The sequence below is a fragment of the Dreissena polymorpha genome, chromosome 16 (genome assembly GCF_020536995.1).
Source record: "Dreissena polymorpha isolate Duluth1 chromosome 16, UMN_Dpol_1.0, whole genome shotgun sequence".
Lineage (NCBI taxonomy): Eukaryota > Metazoa > Mollusca > Bivalvia > Myida > Dreissenidae > Dreissena > Dreissena polymorpha.
Window position 1 is genome coordinate 5,891,516 of NC_068370.1, and position 10,921 is coordinate 5,902,436.

Here is a 10,921-nt window from a genome sequence, read left to right on the forward strand (position 1 = left end):
TGAGGCATGAGAAGTACACCAGCCCCTGGACTCTAGGACACTAGGCAATACTAAAAAGGCATAAAGCACCATCGAGACCCTCACGTAGACCAGTCAGCCAAAGACCAGTGTTATAGCAGACGCTGGCGGTAATCTCCTGACCGAGAGTGCCGCAGTCCTGAGCAGGTGGACTAAATACTCCAGCGACCTCTACGACAACCCGCTTTAACCAGACTTCAGTGTCCCCCAGACCAGAAGTATACAACGAAAGTCTGTCCATACTAAAGGAAGGGTAAGAGGAGGCAGTGCGCACTTTGAAGCCAGGAAAATCGCTTGGTGTGAACAACGTCACTTCCGAGCTGATTAAACACGACGAAGAAGCAGCGCCTGCAGAAATGACGGCACTATACCAGAAGATCTTGATGGGGAAGAAGTGGCCGAAAGAGTAGATCCAGTCTTTGGCCATACCCCCTACCAAAACATGATTCGCATCATCCTCAACCGACTGAACATTTACTCAGAGGAACTGCTGCTGGATGATCAGACTAGATTTAGAACCGGATGGAGCACAGGGGAACTCATCTTCAACTGCAGAATCATCATTGAGAAACACCTGCAACACGTACGTGTGGTACGGTATTCCGACGACTTTAAGAAAACGTTAGACCGCGTGTGCTATGATGGCCTATAACAGGTTATGAGAGGATGCGACATTGACAAAATGCTTGTTAAAGTCATCCAAAAACTGTACGGAAACACCAGCAGCGCGCACAGATCGATGACTTCTTCAGCACGTAAGTGGGTGTCCATTGTCGATGACTGCCCTCCACCATAAACCTTTTCATTGAGAAGATACTGCGGGAGATCTCCATAAGAATCACACCTCCATCTCCATCGGTAAGAGACCGATTTCCAAATAGAGATTCACTGATGGCATTGACATCATGGTTGGCACCCGCAGTGAACACCACAAACTCACCAAGAGACACTATGAAACCTAGATCATGGTGAAGAGCACTAGCAACACCACTGCAGACATCAACATGAACGAGAAGAAGCTGGAGGAAGTGACTAGCTTCAAATACCTGGGAACAACACTGCCCACACTACCGTTAAGGTGGTAAAAAAAAGAATTGCCAAGGCAACCGCAATGGTGACCGGACTAATCAGGTTGTGGACATGCAGCTGCATCAGCTTCCCCCACCAAGCACAGGCTGAGCAAGTCCCTCGTAGTCTCCATCCTTATGTACGGCTGCGAGACCTCGACACTTTCCGCTGACAAAGAACGCAGACTACTGGCCTTTTAACAGACGTGAGCACAAAGACTACTCCGCATCTCCTGACGTGAGCACGAAGACTACTCCGCATCTCCTGAAAAGAGCATAAGAGTAACGATTTTGGCCGGAGCATTACAGAAGGCATCCTTTGGAAGATTGCAGTCTTATAAATATAATCATAAGTTTTGGTTTTTAACAAATATAACGTTAATACCATTAACCTACACATCGCATATCAGTGAGCCGAAACAGTTGAAACATTTGTACCATAAATACTGCAGTCATATTATTCTTAAAGCGGTTGTAGTAATTTATGTTTTGTAATCGAGCTAAAAGAAATACAAGTAGGTTTAAATTAATATATATTCACCAAATATAAAGTGTCATGATAATGTATACATTCAGTCTTTTATTCCCAAATCAATCAGCATTTTTAAACCAATACAAGATTTAGCACCTTAATAAGTAGCTGTAATCCATGCCGATCTTGTCACACATCAGTCCCTGTCGATCCGCTGTAGTCGTATCAACTATTTTGGCGTGGTGCATTCTGTTCTCAGCCATATCTGCAACCTGTTCTGCTTTCCATAATTTTCTCCTAGTCCTTCCCAAGGCTCTTTGGACCTTCTCATCTTAAATGTCAATGTCATTACTAGTCCGGCGTATGCTACCGATGTTGAAACATGCTTTCAGAGCTGTAGAGATAGAAGCTACCGGTACGTCTAGGAACCCGAAAACATTTCAAACGGGTTCGTGAGAAATGTACACAATGTAATGCCACTTTAATTTATTGCCATACTGCATCCCGTAAATCCACGGATTTTTTCCTTTTTTCAGGCAGTGTACAGAACTTGTCATCTATTTTTTCAGCTGTTTTTTTTTTCAAGTCGAACCCACTGCTTCTGCCACTTCAGCTGTTGAATTAACGTTTACCTGTCTCTTTACTAGCTGCTCGGTGACTTTAATAGTGCGTACATTCGACGTTGGATCCGAAGCAGTCTTGACATGGAGCTTGCTTGGTTTATACTTCATCCTGGACCATCAGATGAGGTTTATGATATCTCACAGCATCACTTTTTATTCCTACATCAATATTGTTATTATTTTATTTTCGTCTTCGTAGACAATTGTTGATGGTTTGCGGACGTTTGACAAGGTTACTGGACACTTCCTCATCTTCTATAATGAACTGATGATCATCACTTAGGAGAAAGATATGACTGATGTAGTATAGCCTTTAACTTATCGTCGTACAGTAGTACGATGGATGAAGTTGGACTGAGTTGCTACAAAGGTTTATTTTATTTAAGACTTGCCTTCTTTCATTGCCGTGCAAGGGGTTTCAGATTGCCTTTCAGTTGGCTAATCGTGCTGGCTCGCCTGTTGCCATATTCCTTAGCGCTCTTCTAGCTCCTTCGTTCAGCCCTAATAATTCTCGTGTCATGATTTGTAAGTTGCTCATAAACTTCTGCGACTGATTGTGCCATTTTATTCTCCGCAATTGCTTTGAATTGCATGCCATTCCTTAGTGTACCTGCATCAACAGGGACATATCCGCATCTTCTTTAGCTCCATCGCTGACCGCGTCTGTAGAGGTTTATCGTGTGCAAAATACTATGCCACCGACTTTCTTAGTGACCCTGCGCTTTGACAACTCTCATATTTGTCGTAGATATTTTCAAGACCGGTGTTATTCAAACCCCCTAAATAAGACATTATATGAATCCCCGTTTAATAAAAAGGAACACTAAAGTAAAAAAACAATCGCAATAAAAGACTTAACTTTGCGAAATATGTTCAGAATTTATTTAGTCAATGGTCCATGTTTCCTTAAACGCAGTTATATGTCACAGAAGTTTAATTTACAAATGAACGGCAGCACAAGTCAAGTTTAAGTCAAAATCTTATTAATGTCGCTAAATGAGCGTATCTTTTAATGGTATAAAGTTATATACAGAGTACCTCTTTCCATCTTAGTAGTTATATAATGTGTCAACCATGAGTACAAGTAATACATTCCGTAAACGGCTTACGCTCTCCCCCTCTCTCACCTTGAAATTGTTCAAAGTATGCTTGAAAAAAAACTTCTAACATTCTCCAGAAAAAAACATCCAAATCCATGTACTTTTAGAATGATGTCTAAACAAATACCAGAGGTCGGTTCCCACAAGCATCTAGTGGTTTTCCTCTCTAAAGACTGTAAATGGAACATCCATATTAAATACATAACAGAAAAAGCATGGACTCGAATTAATATTATGCGAAAACTAAGGTTTTCACTTGATCGGAAATCTTTTGAAATAATTTACATATCGTTTATTTGACCTCTTATCGAATATTCAGATGTGATATGAAACAAAAAATTGCACCAAAGCGGAAACAAGAGCACCGCCTTGCGGGTGCAGACCGCTCATCTATTTTCTTTTTAAAGGTGAAGGGACTCTTATTTTCAATCACAAAGGAGGGAGGGGTGGAGTGAAGAGCGGTGCATTGTGTGGGGGTGTGGACATTTATTACATTTTCTTCCAAAAATGCGAAAAAAAAGGAAAAAAAATCGGGGGTGGGGGGGAGGGTGGGGGGGGGGGGTGGGGGGGGGATTCTTGGGTGCGATGGTTGGACGGTATTTCAAACATAAAATAATAAAAATAAATATTTGTGTTTTTTAACCGTTTCATAAAAAAAAAATGGGGGGGGGGGGGTGAGGTGGGGGGGGGGGGTATAGTGTGAGGGTGTGGTGGTAATTTGTGAGATGATCTTAAAAAAAAAAAAAAAAAAATAGGGGGGGGATTCGGGTGGGGGGAGGGGGGGTGGGGGGGATTCTTGGGTGCGATGGTTGGACGGTATTTCAAACATAAAATAATCAAAATAAATAGTTTTGTTTTTTAACCGTTTAAAAAAAAATTGGGGAGGGGGTGGGGTGGGGGGGGGGGTATAGTGTGAGGGTGTGGTGGTCATTTGTGAGATGATCTTAAAAAAAAAAAAAAAAAAAAAAAAAATAGGGGGGGGGAGGGGGGGTTGGGGGGGGGTGGGCACGGGCGATGGTTTGGGTGGAGTCTATTGTGGTATGTCAGGTAAGAGTAGTTTTGTCAAAGTATCAATCAAATCTAATCATAAATAAAGAAGTTATGGCAATTTTAGAGAAATTTAATAATTTGACCTTGAGAGTCAAGGTCATTCAAAGGTCAAGGTAAAATTCAACTTGCCAGGTACAGTAACCTCATGATAGCATGAAAGTATTTGAAGTTTGAAAGCAATAGCCTTGATACTTAAGAAGTAAAGTGGATCGAAACACAAAATTTAACCATATATTCAAAGTTACTAAGTCAAAAAAGGGCCATAATTCCGTAAAAATGACATCCAGAGTTATGCAACTTGTCCTTTTACTGTACCCTTATGATAGTTACCAAAATTTTCAATTTTCTAAGTATAAAAAGGGCACATAATTCTGTCAAAATGCACGCCAGAGTTATCTAACTTTGCGTGCCAAGTCCCCTCATGATAGTAAGTAAGTGTACCAAGTTTGAATGCAATAGCATTGATACTTTCTGAAAAAAGTGGACCTAAACGCAAAACTTAACCAAAATTTTCAATTTTCTAAGTATAAAAAGGGCACATAATTCAGTCAAAATGCACGCCAGAGTTATCTAACTTTGCCTGCCCAGTCCCCTCATGATAGTAAGTAAGTGTACCAAGTTTGAATGCAATAGCATTGATACTTTCTGAGAAAAGTGGACCTAAACGCAAAACTTAACCGGACGCCGACGCCGACGCCGACGCCGACGCAGACGCCGACGCCGACGCCGACGCCAAGGTGATGACAATAGCTCATAATTTTTTTTCAAAAAATAGATGAGCTAAAAAACGAAATTGATAAAATTCAAAATGAAGCAGCGCGAATCGCATGTGGATCGTCTAAACTAGTTTCATTAGCTGACCTGCATAAGGAAATTAACTGGGAACCGCTTCGGGACCGCCGTGACAAACATAAATTAACATTATTCTACAAAATGCAAAATTCACTTACCCCACAGTATTTATCCGACCTTGTACCCCAACATGTTGGATCTTTCGCTAGGTATAATATTCGCAATGCTAATGACTTACGTACTTCCGAATCTAGAACAACCCTTTACTACAATTCATTCGTACCCGCAGTCACTCGAAAATGGAATAACCTACCAGATGATGTTAAACTAGTGATTCGTTGAATGCATTTAAATCTAAACTTCACAGGAATAAAGTTATAACACCATCGTACTATTACATAGGTAAACGTCATTATCAAGTCATTCACACGCGTTTAAGGTTCATGGGGGGGATAAAATTCATTAAAAATTCGCTCTGGTTTTTCTTCATTCAATGTGGTACAATATGGTCAAACTATATATCATTTTAAAGCTAAAGACGGATAGAATAACATAAACACATTTTTGACATTCAATATTTGTGTGCTTTTTTCATATTTTGGTTTAAAACCAATACATTTTTACACTAATTTACAAAATCTCAATTTAAAGTTAGGAAGGATATGCACTACCTTAAGTTGAATAAATACAAAGCTATATACATATACAAGGTCAAGTTAGCAACATTTCAATGAAAATTATTGTCATAAAACAACAAATGAGTTTTTATTCAACTGCCTATTTTGGATAAATTTCCTAAACAAAGTTCTAAAAATAACTAAAACGTAACTACTTTTTAAAAATCCAGGTATGGTGGATAGTAAGAGTCACAATTCTTCTTCAAAGGCTTAACAATTTTGTTATTTACCTCTCAACCAAATTGCAAATTTAAACCATCTAAAATTGAAATAGATTGCAGACGACATATAAAATTGTAAAGAATTATAAAGAAATTGGCAAACCGATTGATTTTATATTTCGATTACTTCTACCCATTTTGAAAGCGTGGCACTCGCTGTGCTCCGTAGAAAAACGTGCAAAACAAATCGGTCGAAACCACGTGCAGTAGTGAGAAAACCGGGTATGTGTATACACATACCTGAGAAAACACAAACATATTTTGACAGTTGGTTCGCAACTAGTAAAACAACTATTAACATTAATCAGCAAGAGATCGCACTCAATAACAGAAATGACCACGTAGAGATATCATCACTTACCCTATTTCAAATATTTTCCAGCTGAAAATTGTCCCCCACACGTCTTTTTTAGTTTATTTTTATTGTTTTTTCTGGAGCCGAAGTGCATCTCACAGAATATCCATCTAACTTCCGTTGTTTTCACTTTCGTTATTAAAAACTTTGTTTAAAAGAATTATTTCTCCTTTTAGATTGTTAAAGCGATGTGTTATTATATATTATCAATAGAATAGTATACCGTGATGAATTTAACGGAGTTACGTATCGATCTTTCTGTCAGTCTGTAAGCGTACTATTTTATGCGCAATAATATAAGTATGGTGATTCGACAACAATTGTAAACATTGGTGAAATGCTTCTTACATAGTTATTCTTTTGAGTGTTTATGAGGTCTGATCGTGCAGTTTGCAAACATCAACGGAAAGATTACAATCCAATGCATTTGTCATCGTCAACCGTTTGGAATGTCAATTAGGCGATGAGTTCGTTTTTAGCATGTTTCTTTCTATGTTATGAATTTACAAATGGCTGCCCCCATGGTGATGAAATGACATGTGTTCGAGTTTTGATATTTCTAGATATGTAAACTTTTTTTACTATTTAAGCGTAACTTGCCCTCGTCAATGTCGATATTATTCACTAGTTATATAATTTTCCGCCGAATTACGTGGAATAAACATGATTCAGATTTTTGAAAATAATGTATATTTTAGTGTTAAAATCGCTTTGTATTTTGATTGATTTTGTGGATGGTATGATACGTTGATGTACAAAACTGGTAGCAGTTTGAAGGAAAAACATCCTTTAAAGCATATGTGTGTACATTTTCAATGTGGCACTCTTCCTTGAGTCAAATTTGAGTTCAATGCTTGGGGTCCCACATTTTTCAAAATGAAGCCTCTACATGAACCTTAAGGACCAAATCCAGTTCCTTTAATGTGCACCTTTACGCGAAAAATATTATTGAATTTTCCTCTTTGTCGCTGTGGAGATATTGAGTCTAACTTCCACTTCTTCTTCACATGTTCATATTATAGCGTAATACGGACAAAGTTAATGAACGATGTCTAAGAAATTATACGTCCTGTAGACCTTGATACGCTCCTCTTTGGCAATACATTCCTAAACGATGATGATAACTCTACTATCTTTCTTTGTGTCCAACAATACATCACCGAATCGAAGCGTTTCTCATAACAATCCGATCCCGACTCGACGTTGCATTTTTATTTGACATTGACCCACAATCAAAATCCTTCATCCTACCCTGATCACCTTACTTTTTTAAATGTTTACATCCCGTCTTGTTACTACTGGCATATATCATGAAATGTGTAGTCTTTAAACACTGCCACTTCCATGTGTAAATATTAATTCTAAGGAAAGAAACTATATAAGAACTTGCTTCTTTCGTTTCAATCCTTTTCTGCTTATATTGTGTAACATCTGTATATATTCATTGTACATGCCATAAGAAATAAATATGTTTAAACTAAAAAAAAACTTCGCTGTTTGTTCATTTTCATACATATATTATAATTTTCTTTTCCGTGGTTATATATACGTTACCATGTGAGCATGGGCTAATTTCAAGTTTTTTTTTAAAGATGTTTGAAGTGTTCTGATTTAAGGCGGTTAGAAATGGTTGAAGGGTCAGTCCTTCTAGCCCAAAATCCTGCGTCTCTGCATGCATTCATTTGTCTCAAACAATTGTATTGTTACTGCTATTGATACCCACAGTGAGCTGTGAACTGCACTTGACATTTTATAGTAAAGGCGAACTTACAGATCTTTCACGTTTACGAAAGACTGTCTTTATTCTCAAACCATGGTATGTGAAATAAAGGAAAGTGACCGTACGGACATTAATACATTTCATACTAAGAATAAATGATGAATCAGTCCATACTATAATGTATGCAATTGTTAATAGCACTCTGACATAACGTCATATGGACACATACGCTTTGACTCGTATCAATTTAAGTATCCTTTACCGTTCCACTTACAGCACATCTTTGCACCTTTGGTGAGATCTTTAGATGGATTTCGAGGTTACAAACGTATTGGTGCACAGGTTTTATTATTAAGCTATACTCCATCGAAAGAAGTCAAAGGATATGTTTGTTTTGACCTTAGTATTGTATACTTTTAAATGCTGCTGTGTGGAAGTGAATGTGTATCTTCAATACGCGCGAAAATACAGCCCACATACGTTACACTTTTCTAAACATATTGATAATATCAGCACAACAAATGTTATACAATGGCTCATACATAAGAATGTCATATAACAACCGTTATCGAACCAATAAACGTTTTGCATATGTGATATTGTCTCTTTAAAAGTTAAGGTTAAAATATTTAAACGTGGGCGTTAATATATATTTTAGCGCATTACATCGTTTTTGAGTGTGTGTAATTGGAAATAAAAATTAAAGTTTAAAGACAACTAGAGCTTTGTCACAGACGTGACGAATACCCCCACATGCCGCATTGACACATTATATTTTCATGTCGTCTTCACAAAAAACAGCAGACCCCATGCTCAATTTTTAAAACGCACTAAGTGACCCCTTGACCTAGTTTATGACCCAGAAAGGCCAATGTTCTAAGTTGGCCTTAAGATCATCTCCATAAAACTTCTGACCAAGTTTGGTGAAGATCGGATGTAAACTACTTGAATTAGAGAGCGGACACCATGCTGAATGTTAAAAAACGCACTTAGTGACCCCGAGACCTAGTTTTAGGCCCAGAATGGCCCATGTTAAAACTTGTCCTAGAGATCATTTAGATAAAACTTGTGACCAAGTTTGGTGAGGATTGGATGAAAACTACTTGAATTAGAGAGCGGACAACATGGTGAGGTTTAAAACGCACTAAGATACCCCGTGACCAAGTTTTTGACCTGGCATGACCCATATTCAAACTTGACCTTGACATCATCTAGATACAACTTCTGACCAAGTTTGGTGAAGATTGGATAAAAACTACTTGAATTAGAGAGCGGACAAAATGGTGAGTTTTAAAACACACTAAGTGACCCCGTGACCTAGTTTTTGACCCGGCAAGGCCCATGTTCGAACTTGACCTACACATCATCTAGTTACAACTTCTGACCAAGTGTGGTGAAGATCGGATTTAAACTACTTTAAATAGAGAGCGGACACCATGCTCAATGTGTAAAACGTACTAAGTGACCCTGTGACCTAGTTTTTGATCTAGCATGGCCCATGTTCGAACTTGGCCTTCAGATCATCTAGATAAAACTTCTGACCAAGTTTGGTGAAGATGGGATGAAAACTACTTTAATAAGAAAGAGGACACCATGCTGAATGTTAAAAAACGCACTAAGTGACCCCATGACCTAGTTTTTGACCCGGCAAGGCCCATGTTCGAACTAGGCCTTAAGATCATCTAGATACAACTTCTGACCAAGTTTGGTGAAGATCGGATGAAAACTACTTGAATTAGAGAGCGGACAACATGCTGAATGTTTAAAACGCACTAAATGACCCAGTGACATAGTTTTTGACCCGGCAAGGGCCATGTTCAAACTTGGCCTAGACATCATGTAGATACAACTTCTGACCAAGTTTGGTGAAGATCGGATGAAAACTACTTGAATTAGAGAGCGGACACTTAATACGGACCGACAGACAGACCGACAAACCGACCAACCGACCGAATGACAGACAAGTTCACTCCTATATACCCGCCTAAACTTCGTTTGTGGGGGTATAATTACTTCTGATTTCTTGGCGATCTTTTCAATCTGTTAATTTACTTAATTATAATGATTTTAAATCCAAAAAAACAATAATTGATACTAAAATAAGATGATGCAACAGAAACACTGAGAAAGATAGATGCAACAGAAACACTGAGAAAGATAGATGCTCGTCAGTTCAAGGCCAATCTCCCATTCCGGGCCAATCGTGTAAAGTAGAAAAAACAGGTTCTACTCAAAAACTTTAGTTTGGAACATGATTTTCCAATAGATATGAGTGTAGGTAGCCTACCAGCAGACCCAGATTTGGGGCCATTTATATTAAATTGAAGGTCACTGTTCTTGAAAATAAAATAAAAACAGTTCCCGCACAATAACTAGAGTACGGATGGAGGTGTAATTATGTACACTGGCTGCTGACAACATGCTTACTTAGCTCGGAGTTGCGTTTTTGACCAGTCAGTTGGATCAAGGTCAAGGCCACTGTTACTTAAAATAGAAGAAAGAATTTCCGCTCAAAATATGTGTTCATTACATTTTATGAGTACTGGTAGGTATGTTACCTGCAGATCTAACATCAGATATTCACAATTATTTAAAATTAATTATAGCAATACGTTCCACGTTTGATGACCTGGTTTCATGGAATGTCCATGTTTATTACTGTCTCCATTATTTCCTGTGCGATCATTTCTACAACAAATAAATATTTCTTTCACAGATAAATGGTACCCATCATTAAACAAGCGCATTTTGTAACTAATTGATAACATTATTAACAAATTATGTTTTAATTGTGTGGCACTGTGTGCAGTAAATTTTAATGAGAGC